This window comes from Tenrec ecaudatus, chromosome 8 (genome assembly GCF_050624435.1).
Source record: "Tenrec ecaudatus isolate mTenEca1 chromosome 8, mTenEca1.hap1, whole genome shotgun sequence".
NCBI lineage: Eukaryota > Metazoa > Chordata > Mammalia > Afrosoricida > Tenrecidae > Tenrec > Tenrec ecaudatus.
Genome location: NC_134537.1, coordinates 144,577,237 through 144,590,920, shown reverse-complemented (window position 1 = coordinate 144,590,920; position 13,684 = coordinate 144,577,237). Strand labels below are relative to the sequence as shown.

Below are 13,684 nucleotides of genomic sequence, written 5' to 3'. Positions count from 1 at the left end.
CCACCACGCTGAGCGCCTTGTATGGCCTCCAGGCTTCTTGTTTGCACAACGTCCATCAATTATGTTGATAGCACACGGCTTTATAAAAGCACCCCCCTTTTTTAATGGAACCCCTTCATGGAAATGTCTTGGTCTGTCATGTCTGACATGGCCACTGTCATCACCTGAGCTACCAAACTGAAGCAGAACATGCATGGGCATTTGAATAGGCACACCCATTTTTGCAAACTTGCATTCGCTCAACAGCAATGGGGTTTGGAACCCCACGTTGAAGCTCAGTGGGAAGATCTTTTTAACGAGATGTCAAGTTGCAGTGGCAGACCGAGGAGGAGAGGAGACGCCCACCACCACCACTTGGGGATCTGGAAACCAGGCTGCCATGGATTGAAATGTGTCCCCTCACAATGTATGTGTATGGGCCAGGCAGTTACATAATGATGCGTGACCTGGCAGTTATGTAATGACGTTGTATTAGTCTGGGTATTTTAGAGAAACAAATCCACAGAAACTCATGTATAAGAGAGGTTTATATAAAGGTTAAGTGCACATCAAGAAAACATCCCTACCCAGAGCTTCCCAAACCCACAAGTCCTACATTAACCCGTATGTCCAGCACCAATCCACAAAGAAGTCCTCCATCTCACAAAACACACACTATGACACCGACTGCAAGAGGAAAGCTGAATCAGTGAACGTATAAGCATCTCAGCGCTGGCAGAGGTCTCCACAGGGTTGCTTCAGCACCCAGGGCTGCATCGGGGTGGTTCTATGCAGCTTTTCCTTGGGGATGTCTTACAGGAAGTGAGCCTTGCCAGCTGAAGCAGGGAACTGGCTAAGGCAGCTGCACCCTGGTCTGATCATCACAAAGCAAGAGACCCGAGACCTAGAAAGGCGAGGCTCACCGAGCCATTTATCCCTCTGCCCTTCAATTAACCCCACGTGTGTTTTATCGGCCAGGTTGGCACAATAAACGAACTACCTCAGCTGCCATCCTCTTCACATCATGTCGTCACTCAACCCATCTGTTGGAAGCGGGCCCGAGGGGGACGCAACACACTAGTTCAGGTCACGGTCCGGATCTGACATTAGGGGCATCCTGCATCATCTTTTATCTCAGAAGCCCTGAAAGGACAGGGGACCCAGTGGAGAGTAAAGGACCTCAGAATCCCCAAGAAAGAAGAGCTCACGGGGACGCAAGGGATGCATGTCCTCTGGACTCGAGATCCCTGTGCTCAGAGCCTTCCAGACCCAGGGGCAGACAGATGCCAACAAACAGAAATCTCCAAGAAGTACTAACTGGCAGCGGTTGAAAGAAGACAAGGATCTTCCTAAGAACGGACAGACAGAAAGCCTTCCCCTAGAGCTAGGGCCTTGAATTCAGGCCTCTGGTCTCCTAGACTGTGAAAGAGTTGATTTCTGCTATAAAAGGACCAGGTAACTGAGACGTGGGCCTGTGACAGCCAAGGTTCAGGCAGCAGCACAGGTGAGTCCTTAACAAACACATGGCATGCTTGCCCCAGGTACCTGGAGGACGAGGGCAAGGCGGATATATGTGGGAGATCAAAAGAACTGGGTGAAGGGAGCAGAATCCCCAGCTCCGCCTCCCACCGCCCGAAAGTTGACTCTCCGAAGAGTGTAAAACAGGATTCCTTGCAGAGAGGCATCTAAGACAGCTGAGGCTAAAGTTAACTCAAAGCCAAGGTGATCATATTGTTAGCGTTAGGTGCTGCCGATTTGCTTCTGACTCAGAGACCTTAAGCGCGGCAGAAGGAAATAGAGCCCGGCCCCGGGCCATCCTCACAATGGTTCTCAACGTTTGAGTCCATCGATGATACAGCCGCTGTGTCCGTCCATCTTGTGGAAGATTTTCCTCTTTTTCACTGGCCCGCTCCTGTACCAAGCGTGATGTCCTCCTCCAGGGACTGGTCTCTCCTGACAATCTGTTCAAAGTACATGAGAGGAGCCTCAGCATCCTTGCCCCAAAGGAGCAAACCTCTCTGGCTACACTTCTTCCAAGACAAACCTGTTTGTGATGGTGAGTCATATGAAATGCTGACATTACGTCCACTGGCCTCCTAGGGCATTGGCAGTCAGAGCTTTCCCTTCTGGGAGAAAAAAAAAAATGTATCCAACGAAGAAAAAAGGCCTACGGATACCAGTACTGACATTAGTATTGAAGGGTGTCAGAATGGCTTTTTAGTCACTCATCAACCAATGTGAATCGGACAGTGGGCAAGGGCCATCAGCATGCTCAGGGCTTCCAATCCGCTTTTTAGTCCCCTGTCCCTAATCCTGAACACATGCCCAAAGCCTACAGGGCATCTGAGGGAAGCCATAAATAGGGCCAATGGGAGACCAAAACTAACCCACCACCACCACCAAACCCCCAACCATGAGGAAACAGACTAGATGCATGAGGCTCGATATCCAGGGGCCAAGAAGGAGGTATTATTTTAAAAGAACACTCAGAGAACAAAGATCTCTTAGAAATACGGATTGTTCGCAAAACACAAAACTCTACGGAAGGGTTACTTGAGAACTCAAGATGTAAAACGGGAGAGGAGAATAAGAGAAGTGTAGAATTGGTCCACAGGCATCCAAGCCTGAGTAATGGGAGTTACAGAAAGAACAGGGGCGGGTGGGGGCGGGAACGAGAGAAAATTTTAGTGAAATCATTCAAGAGCATCTGCAAGAACTGAAAGGCAGGAGTAGTCACCTGGTTGAAAGACGACCACCACCCCCACCCTTCATGTGCAACACACCCAGGTGCATCATGGCGACACTGCAGCACCCTGGACGAAGAGAGGACTGCCCTTTCGGGAGGCGGGGGGGGGAGAAAGGGCACATAAAGCATCTGGAATCAGAGTGGCTTCCAGTTTCTCAACATCAATGTTGGAGGCAGGAGGAGGAAGGACTGATGCCTTCCAGATTTTTAAGGACATTCATTTCCCAGTTCAGAAGGCTTGCCCAGCGAAACGATCAGTGAAGAGCAACCGTGAGCAAAGACCTTTTCAGACACAGGAGCTCCCGTGCTTCTTTCTCAGGAGCACAGAGAGAAGTCCTCTGAGACGGACTCCTGTGGCTATGGCTATTCTCACTGCCATCGAGTTGATTCTGGGTCACAGTGACCCCAGAGGCCAGAGGGGAGCTGCTTGTGTGGGTTTCTGAGGCTGGAAATCTGTACCGAATAGAAAGCAGCACCTTTCTCCCCTGAACCTGCAGGCGCTTTCCAACAGCTGACCCTTATGCTCACAGCCCGATGCCTAACTCACTACGTCATCAGGGCTCCTAGGATGACGGCGAGGCTGCATGCTGACACCCTGACTCCAGTCACCCAAGAACCCCGCTGCCACAAGGTGATTCCGGCACACAGCTATCCGATACAGGGTTTCCAAGGCTGTAATTTTATTTATTTATTTATTTTAAAAGGAAAGATTTAAAAAACGAAGTGTTGAAAAGGGGAATGTTTCTAAATTTATTTCGTGGCGAGCATACACAGTAAAATGGTTTCTAGACGTGCCATTTAGTGATCCTGGTGACTCTCTCGCAGCTGTGTAACCGTTTGCCCTTCTCTCATGAACAAACTCAGGAGGGGGCGGACCACAGAAAAGTGGGCGCAGGGAGACCTCGGTCAGTGTAAGACATGAAAAAAAAATAATTTATAAATTATCAAGGGTTCATGAGAGTGGGAGAAGGAGTTCAAGCAGAAAGATGTTTTGAGAATGATAAATGCAACAAAAGTACAGATGTGCTTGACACAATGGATGGATGGATGGATAGTGATAAGGCTTGTACGAGCCCCAATAAAGTCCTATTTTTTAAAAAGATGAAATAAATACACACTTGCTGTATGAAAAAAATTGTTTGCATAAGCTGAAAAAAAAGCAACTCATGACCCCATAAGGTCTCCAGCTCATCTTTTGACGAGTTGTATTGTACTTGATGAATATGAATTGTAATTCATATCTGAATTATCATTTCAAATACGAATTCCAATGTGAATTCCAATATGAATATCATCCCACGTAGACTGGTGTTAACATAGCACAATGCCCAGATAGGCAGACTGACTTGAAGATGAGGCTGCAAATTTTTATGGGAACAGTCTCATCTTTTTTTTCCAGAGCAACGGCTGGTGGGTTTGAACCGCAGGACTTGCAGTCACCAGCCCAACACTTACTCGACGGTGCCACCGGGCTCTGACACCAGCCACAGAGGGAGCCAGCTCAGATGCAAACCAGACTCGAGCATGTGAGTGCAGTCATTGCCATGTCCTCAGCAGTCATTGTCATTGCCATGTCCTCTGCTGCTGAACTCCCCTTCACACCTGAGGTCACTGCAGGTGTACCCCTCAGTGCCGGCGCTCTTGCCTATTTGAACTCCCGAAGTGAGTGGCTCGTGCTGTTGAGGGACATCTGTCCTGGAAGATGTGTTCCAAACAGGGGAGTAAAGCAAGCAATCAGAAGACATGAGATCCAGAAACCAGGAACTCCTGGAAAGAAGTCCCACGGATGATCACCGAAGGAAGTCCTAGACTTTCGACTGCAACAGGCCCCGTGCGCACAGAGCCGCCGCCCAGAGAGGAGAAGAATGGGTGATTCCAAAGATGGAAGGGAAATCTTCAGTACCTGGTGTGGCTACTCTTACATAAAGCTATCCTGACGGCTACTAGAAAGTGCGGCAGTATGGACTGTGGTAAAAGTTGTACGAGCCCCCGATAAAATGATTTATTAAAAAAAAAAAAGGAAAGAAAGTGAGGTAGCAATTAGCAACACGTACAAAAAACACAACGCAACTGATCACAAACAAGTAATGCTTAACTTTACATCAAAGCAAAAGAAAGGAAAGTCTCATTTTGTAGACTCTGTGGCTCAGCTCTAATGATAGCTGTAGAAGACATAGTCGTCATGCCACTGTGTGCTGACTTCATAAATACACGTTGTTATGCGCCATCACATGGATTCTACCCACGCACAGTGGCCCTACGTGCAGCAGGAAGGACAGAGCACCATCTGGTCCTGCGCCGTCCAAAATCACCCCTACTGTTGCGGCTGCTGTGCTACTTTTTCTCACTGAGGGTCTTCCACTTTCTTGAGACCCCCTCTACCAAGCCTGGTGCCCTTCTCCAGGCCCTGGTCTGGCCTGACGACAGCTCCAGAGACGAGATGAAATCTCTCCATCCTCACATCGAAGGAGCATCCTGGCTGTTCTTCTAAGACAGATGTGTTTGTCCTTCTGGCAGCCCTTGGTCCATTTCATACTCTTCCTGAGCACCCTAAGTCAAAGGCATCGATCCTTGGGTGTTTCTTACGCAGGGTCCGGCTTTCACTTGCATGTACGGCAATTGAAAATTCCACTTCCAGAGTCAGACACATCTTCGCCTTCAAAGTGACATTGTGCAAAGGTAGCTGATCTGCCCAATGCGATCGTGGTTTGATTTCCTGACTGCTACGTCAATGGGTATTGATTGTTGATTCCAGGAAAAGCCATCTTCTCTACGTTGACTGTGGTGCTGCCTCTTGATCCAGTTGTGAGAATTGTTGCTTTCTTCGTGTTTCGGTGGAATCAATGTTGAAGGACGTAGCCTGTGAGCTTCATCAGTAAGCGCTTCAGGCCCTCTTGCTTTCAGCAAGCAAGGTGTCATCTACATGTCACAGGGTGTTGGTGAGTCTTCCTCCAATCCTGATACTGCATTCTTGTCCCCACAGTCCAGTTTTTCCATGAAACACAGATACATCTATTTCAAACAGTGCATGGGAAATGGAGTTAAAAGATCATGGAATTTTTCCATGATGAAATTTTGAAGCCCCCTCCTACACACACACACACACGCACGCACACACTTGCTCATGTGTGTGTGGTATATGCTTAGTCATTTTTCTATTGTTGAGGTTAGCAAATTACTCAGTGGCTTAAAACAACTCAAGTTTATCTTGGTGTAGTTCTGCAGTCAGTGCTGGTCCTCACGAGCTGAGACACGGGGTTGGCAGGGCTGTGTTGTTCTGCGTGAAGGGTTCTAGAGGAGAATCCCATTTTCATGTCTTTTCCGGAGTCCAAAGGCTGCCTTGGAGGTGCCTTTTTCACTGCACCTCTCTGACCCTCCCCCCAGTGCTATGTCCCCTTCTGTACCTCTCCTGTCTGCCCCCCTCTTTCATTTAGAGCAGTGGTTCCCAACCTTCCCAATGACACAGCCCTTTCATACAGTTCCTCACGTTGTGGTGACCCCCCCAACCATAAAATTATATTTGATGCTACTTCATCACTGTCATTTTGCTATTGTTATGAATCGGGCAATGGCTGTGAAAGGGTCGTTCGACCCCCAAAGGAATCCAGACCCACAGGTTGAGAACCGCTGATTTAGAAGGAGCCCCATGCTTACATTGGTCTACCCTGACAATCCAAGATCACCCTCTCTTCTCAGGATCTTTAACTTAATCACTCCTAGAAAGTCCTTGTGACACAGTCACGGGCCCTGCAGAGTAGGACTTGGGCATCTTGGCAGTAGGGAGGCATTCTTCCACCTGCCACCAAACCAGTTTGAAGGAGGGCTGAGAAACAGACGGGTGGTTGGCCAGGTAAAAGAGCCAGTTATCACCTTCTAAAGTGACAATCAATGGGGATTTCCTAACCCTGGCACATCACACACATGCACATGGAGCACAGACATGGCAGGGTCGAATGGCTGGCAGAATCTGCTGAAAGAATGGAAAGCGGCTGCCTCGGGGAGGACCAAGAAACTGGCAATAGATGAGCAGCCACTTCATTTGCATTTGTTACAGGCATTTCAGGCAGTTTTATGGATTCCATCCTATGCACAAGCCACTTGGAGAAGGTTTGTGAAAATGATTTTTCAAAAGAGAATGGGGATGGGATCACCCCACCACCACCCATCAGGAGCTGCCCTTCCCACACAGTTCTAAGTCCTGCCCCCCTCTGTCCTTGCATGAAACATCCCATCCCACAGAGTCGCCACGATCAGCGCCTCACACCCACACCGAGTTCCATCACCAGCTACAAAGTGGCGGTGCCCACCCCCGCCCCACCCAGAATGTTGACTTCGCCAAACACATCATTTCCATCAACCCGAGCCCATGAGCCACTTGGAACACGGCCTTTACACTCCTCCAAACTGCCATCGGGGCTGCCCACACCTCTAACTCACTCCGGCTCCCCCACATCAGACTACAGAGCCCCAACCCAACCAGCTTCAGGAGCCTCTAGCTGCTTCTGCCACGTCAGCTCCCACCAGCAGTGCCACTGTATTGTCCCCAACACCGTCACCAGCCCCTGCATCCACCCACTCACACCTCATCGGCAGCACTGCCCCAGCAGACCAGCCCCCGCCTGCTCCCCACCCCTGCGCCAGCCCGCCCCACACCAGGCTGCCATCTCCCGGCCCCAGCTCAACAAGGGCCCACTGACAATTACCGTCTTCCAAAGACAGAACCATAATGGCCCATAAGCCGAAACCCTTGCTCCTCTGGAAACAACCCTGCTGTTGTCGTCGTCTCCATTAAGAGTGTCTTTCTCTCCACAGCAGCTCTCTCCGAATCGCCCAGATAGTGCCTGGCCATCTCTGTGAGCAGCCCTCCCATCCTTCCTCTCATTGCAGGCTACCTGTCTTAGGGTAGACTTTGGTTGCTTTGTTCTCTCCGGCTCCCGGCTCCCTGTGTCCACTGGGAGACATTCTCCGTGAGATCAGGGTAGTGGGTGAGCCGACCCGGCTGCCCACCCCAGCCACAGAGTGCGCAGTGAGCAGGTGACTAGACTGGGCTGATTGGAGGCCTTCCCAGAACTTTATACCCAGGCTTTGGAAAGAGGGTAAGTGGTAGGATGTGAGTCAGGAGCTGCTGGCTACTATCTCCCCCGTGGGGAAGAGTTCGGGGAGACTTTGCTGGAGAATAAAGAACCTGTAGGTGAAAGTAGAGGACCGAGCTTTGGCACCATTTAGAGGGGGGCCCTAGAGCTACCTGACCCCGGAGGCAGGGCATCTCCGACCTCCCCCAGGCGAGCCTTTTGCTGCTTTGGGTGAGCGGGCAGTCTGTGACTTGTGCTAGTACAAGGCCGACTGACCCCAATCTCCGTGTCAGGAAGAACCCCCTAGGAGGGAGCAGGGCACAGGGTCAGATGTGCGGTTTGCATTCTGACCCTCAGCGTGTGATCGGAGGCTGAACTGTGCCACGGGCTCCTCACCTGTGAACTGGGGGGAACACCACTGCTCACCGTGATGGCTGTTGTCGGGACGGAAAGGAATCGCATTAGAAATGGTGACGAACCCTCTTTGGTCTCGGCCGCAGACGCGAGATGGCGAAGGGAACGCCATCCTTGGGAAAGCGTCGCAGTGAAGACGCACACCTGTGCCGCTGCTGTGGATCCACGGCCTGCCATCTCCAGAAGCCGACCTGTGGCACATGTAGCTGCCCAGCCAAGCGCAAGACAAGGTATAAGTGGAGGGCCAAGGCTAAAAGATGAAATGCCACGGGTGCTGGTCGAAGGAGACACCTAAACATTGTTTCCCCCGCAGATTCAGGCATGGATTCCACAAAGGAACGGCTCCTAAATCCAGAGGGCAGCTGTTGCAGTCAAGTTCATCGTAAGGAGTTCAGCCTTTACTTGTGCAGTCAATGTTCTCGTCTTAAAAATGTAAAAAAAGAAAGAAATGGTGACAAGGACCAAGTTGCCCAGAGTAAACGCTCCCTGGCACTAAACAGGGCCTAGTCCCTGCCTGATCCAGGTCGCAGCAGCCTGTCCTTTCCTGAAGTCCCCATGTCCTGTGAATGCCCATCCCTCCGGCAGCAGGCCACATGAGCTAAGTGTCCAGAGAGCCCAGTCCTGGTATCTCTCGGTACCCGCACACCACACACAGACCCTCTGGAGGGAGTGCGGCTTGCTCCGCCCAATTGCCAGATGAGAGCGGGGAGCTAGAGAAAGGTCACTAACCGTGCTCAGGGTCGGGTAGTAGAAGGGGTGGCATCAGATAGAACCCCTCTCCCGGCTGCCGCCTCTCAGGCCACCCCACCGTGACTGTGTTTCAGATCTATTCATTTCAGACACACGTGGGTCAGAAAACAAAGCTTCCCGTGTTGTGAGTCCCCCTGTCAGCAGCGGAGTGCAAGTGGGGTCAATATGATCTTTTGGTCACAGCGTGGGGGTGACAAAGGCGGTTTGCCATCAGCTGCTAACCTAAAGGTTGGTGGTTCGAAGCCACCCAGCATCCCCATGAGGAAAGGCCTGGTAAACTGCTGCCAAAAAAAAATTACAGCCAGGAGAATCTTATGAAGCAGTTCTATTCTGTCACACCTGGGTCACGACGAGTCAGGGTGGGCACACTGGCAGCTGACACCACCACCAACTCATAGTCTTGTCCAATGCCGAAGTCGCTCCCTTATTCACTCCTTCAACTCTTTACTGAGCGCCTACCACGTACTAGCCACTGTGCTAGCTACAGGATATGCACAGTCCCGTCTAGTCCTCGACATGATCCTAGCAAGTAGACCCTATCGGTCATTCCCATTTTCTAGAAGAACTCGAGGCTTGAATAAGCTTCTTCCTTCTCCAAGGCAGCCTGGCATCAGATCCTGGGGCAACTGAATCCAAACCAAATCAAAATCACTGCCATCAAGTCAATTCCGACCCCTAGCAACCCTACAGAACAGGGGAGAACTGCCCCTGTGGTTTCCTAGACGATAACTCTTTAGAAGGGTAGAAAGCCTCTTTGGCCTTCCGAAGAGCAGCTGGTGGTTTTGAACCACTAACCTTGTGGTAAGTAGCCAAATGCAGAATCGCTACGCCACCAGGGCTCCAGGTACATCTAACTGCAGAGTCCTTGCAAACACGGCCAAGCACAGGAGCATCAATCTGTGCCTATGGTATGCCACCAATCCACCCAGCCTTGTGTCCAAGTTTCCTGTCCGGCCTTGGGTGGAGGCACTGATGTGTCCTGTGGATTTCTGCAGGCAGGAGAGCATGGAGGTTTCTGTCGGGGATGGTGATAAGCTCTGGGCCTGGTGTGATCTTTAAGCCCCAGGGCGCCACGGTGCGACCTCAGGGAGTCTCAGAAGAGAGAGGTCTATCTGTAAAGTCTGCCTTTTGCTCAGGAGCCTGCGGCTGGATAAGGTGTGGAGGAGGGGAAGGCATGCTGGTGCCACTTTCTGACTGCTCATTCTCACAGCAGGAATGAGATGCCCACCACCGTGCCGTTGCTCGGACTCCCAGCAATATCATTCCTGCCCAGATCACCAGCTGCCACAGAACACCAAAAGCCACTGGCAACAGACCAACAGTGATGCCATCCTGTGCTCCCATCTCCAAGCCCATCGCCTCACTCCAGGGTCACATGATGGCTCACACCACCCCCGAGGCCATCAGCAGCAGAGGCCACTTCTGGTCACACCAGACTGACTGCCATCTCAGCTACCATGGCAGCCACAGTGGCAGAGACCAGGACACAGCCCCAAAGCCAGGTCTGATTTGGGCTATCAAGATTCAGGCCCCAAACACAGGCCGGCCCCATCAGACAAGTGCTCACCCGTGAACTCCCACATAGGGACAACTTCTCTTGGTCCCCTCGTGTGATGTAAATTCACCCCCACTTTGCACCCACCTCGACCTGCACCAAATGCGGCATCACATTCACCTCCACTTGTTGCACATGCAGCAGTCGAGTCCTTGAAAGGCTTTGAGTTCTGTTTGGTTGTTTTTGCACCAACCAAACCCACTACTATTGAGTCAGTATTGATTCGTGTCTCTCCTGTGGAGTGGCTAGTGGTTTTGAACTGCCGACCTTGTGGTTAGTAGCCCTCCATTTATAATACAGTGCCAGCAGGTCTCTTTTTCCTACACTAACCCACCCACAGCCAGCGAGTCGTTTCTGACTCAGGGTGACCCGATGTAGGATTTCTGAGGCTACGGATCTCTTGGAAATATACTCAAATCAAGCTCAAATTCATTGCCATCGAGTCCATTCCAACTCCTAGCGACCTCAGGGGAGCAGGTTACTTTCTTGGACGGCTAAATAAGAACAGTAGGTTGTTAGAGACGTATAGAAATGTCCTAATTGTAACTCAGGACTTGTCTCTGGACGGCTGGAAGGATCTGAAGTTGTTCTCTAGGCATAGAGGAGCCCAAGTTTCCAAGCGGGAAGTCAAAGGGACTTCCCACACCCTGGCACAAGGCCACCCTGCTGAATCCTGGGGAGGGTGGGCCACGTGGTCCCTCATGGGGTCTGCTGCCTCCCCACTGGCTCATAGGCCCACATCTGTGCGTTTCTCTACGTGTTCTAACCTGCTCTAAGGAATGGCCCACATCTGCCAGCTCCAGAACTTGCCCCTCGCCCCTGTGCCCCTACCCAGTACCTCTGAAAACAACAAACTTTGAAGACCTTGATCCAAAAGGGAAAATGCTTCCACCAGGGGACACAATGACAGTCCTGCTGGAGGACAGGAATCCACCTTGCGATTTTGGATCCCACGGACTCAACAGACCAAAGTGGCATTACTCCACAGGCTGGCGAGATGGAGCCTGGTCACCAAAGAGAAATTGGGTTACTGCTAGGGGACAGGGGGATGGTGTCTGAGACCCCGGGGCTTCTCTTCAGTGCCTCTTAGGATGTCCATGGAGAAGAGTAAAGGTACTAGAAAGCTATAGCAATGAGAGAGAGAGAGAGAAAGAGAGAGGAAGGAGGGAGGGAGAAAAGGAGGGAAGAAAGAAGATATAAGGAAACAGAATTCAGATCCTTAGGCTTGGGTCATTCCACCAATGAAGGAACCCTAAACAGCTGAGGTTCTGGCTAAGCAGGGAAGAAATATAGACTAGAAAGAAGGAAGCCTTTATTTTCAAGTATGGCTTTGTGATCAAGTGTAGAAATGAGAACTTACGTAGTTTTACATATGTCCTAATTACTTGACGTGTATGTATAGTAAAACACCTTTATTCCTCCCCAATATTTTATATTCATATATATGTTGTTGAAAGTTAACTTGATCATTTATTCTTTAGGTAGCAGGATATTCACTGAAAACATGATTGACTTTGAGAAGTTATTACTGCAGCTAGTAATTGATAGAATGATTATTGGGACTCGGCATTTGGGAGGAAAGGTGAGGGCAACTCTGTCATGCTAAAATCAAAATATAGACTTAACTTCTTGCTCAAGAGTTCAAATGTGTGTAGAAGGATACAGATGGAAGTGGTGTAACCAAGGGGGTAGACTGTACTAACTATAAACTTATTCACCCTACATTGCCTGCTCTGTGAGAATGGTGCTGGGCCCTTTCAGCTAGACCCAATCAGATGTCAGTTACTACTCTGAAAGACCACTGACTCAAGACAAGCAGAGCTATTACAATGATGTGAGTCCCAGTGTGCTCCTTTGCTTAGCTGAGGGAGGGAGAGTTTTTCTTTCACTTTCAGACATGTTCCATCTCTGTAGTTGCACTGAACAACTGTGACAAAGTCAGCTCTCTTGCTCCGGACCTCATGTCAGGCTTGCCTTCAGCTCACCTTCAGTTCTTAGGACTTGAGCCAGCAGCCTGTTGCCAGACCTGACTCACCAGCTTCTGCAGCTTTGCAAGTCAACAGCCTGATCTGGTGTGAATGGAAATCCCCCAGACAGACATCAAAACTACGGATTTGAGACTTGCCAGCCACCACAACCACGTGAGCCATTGACTTCCTGGATGGTCTGTGAGTTCTGGGAGATGCTGCAATAAATTGAAGAACCTGGAGGTGTGAGGACGAATGCTGAGGCTTGGGGGGAGTGGGTGGCGGATCTCACGAATGGTGGAGTGGTGTAGCATTTCGGAAAAGCTGGACCTAGGGGGTATATTAACTTCCGCCTCACTGGGACTGACTTTACGTGGCTGCTCCTAATGGAACTTAGTTTCCATTTGCTATCTGGCTTGACTTTAAGCTTTAACAAGTAGAGGTCACTGGAGCGAACTTGCAGGAAGAAGGGGTTTGCCTTCCTGGTTGGGGTGTGCTCTTTTGGGTTTCTGCACGTGGGCAACCTCCCCAGCCTCCAGCATCGGGCTCTCGCTGCATGAGCAGCTTCCCCGAAACCCTGCTCCCACCTTGAAGTTGGCTTCTGAAAACGCCAAGCTCCTGCAGCCCAGGCGTCTCTCCTGCGGCCTGTGCAGCCTCCAGCCCCCAACTCCTACAGCTTCCTAGTGCCCAGCTTCTGCACCGCTCACGCCTGTACTCCGGAGGTTTTCCCAGCACCCAGCTCCCCAACGTCAGGTTCCTGCAGCACACAGCTTCTCCAGCACCTGGCTCTATTGGGGAATGGCAGGCAGCAGCAGCCAGCAGCTTGACCCAGCAGCCCTCAGGGGTGGCTCAGTCACAATGTACCTCTAATGGGACAACTCCCATGGGCGACTTTCCCTGGCAACCAAAGGGACAGATGTCCCATCAGTTCTAGAGAGTGAATTTCCCAAGCTTTCTGCACCCTACCAACTTTCCTGCCATCCTTAGCACGGTGGCTGTGCCTCCTCCACCGAAGTCTGTATATTCGCTTTGGGGTCTCTTCCTGGGACCCTGGAGCTCAAACCTATGGGTAGTGGCTGTTTCTTGTATGTGCCCTTCCTGTGCCCTGCGGAATTCCCGTTACTTCTTAATACTTAATCCCTCATTACTCAACACCCCCAACCAATTATGGATAATAATTCCTTCTATTAAACTTGCCCTA

The 13,684-nt window shown here is 50.7% G+C and overlaps 1 protein-coding gene across 5 annotated transcripts in view; it reads right to left on the bottom strand.

Moving 5' to 3' along the window:
* DNMT3A (DNA methyltransferase 3 alpha) overlaps positions 1–1,931 on the bottom strand; it is an 89,808-nt gene extending 87,877 nt beyond the window's left edge. For all 5 annotated transcript variants that reach the window (XR_012785759.1, XR_012785760.1, XM_075557018.1 and 2 more), the window contains exon 1: positions 1,802–1,931. The gene's annotated coding sequence lies outside the window, so the exon portion shown is untranslated. The remainder of the gene's footprint in view (positions 1–1,801) is intronic.
* Between the last annotated feature and the right edge of the window lie 11,753 nt (positions 1,932–13,684).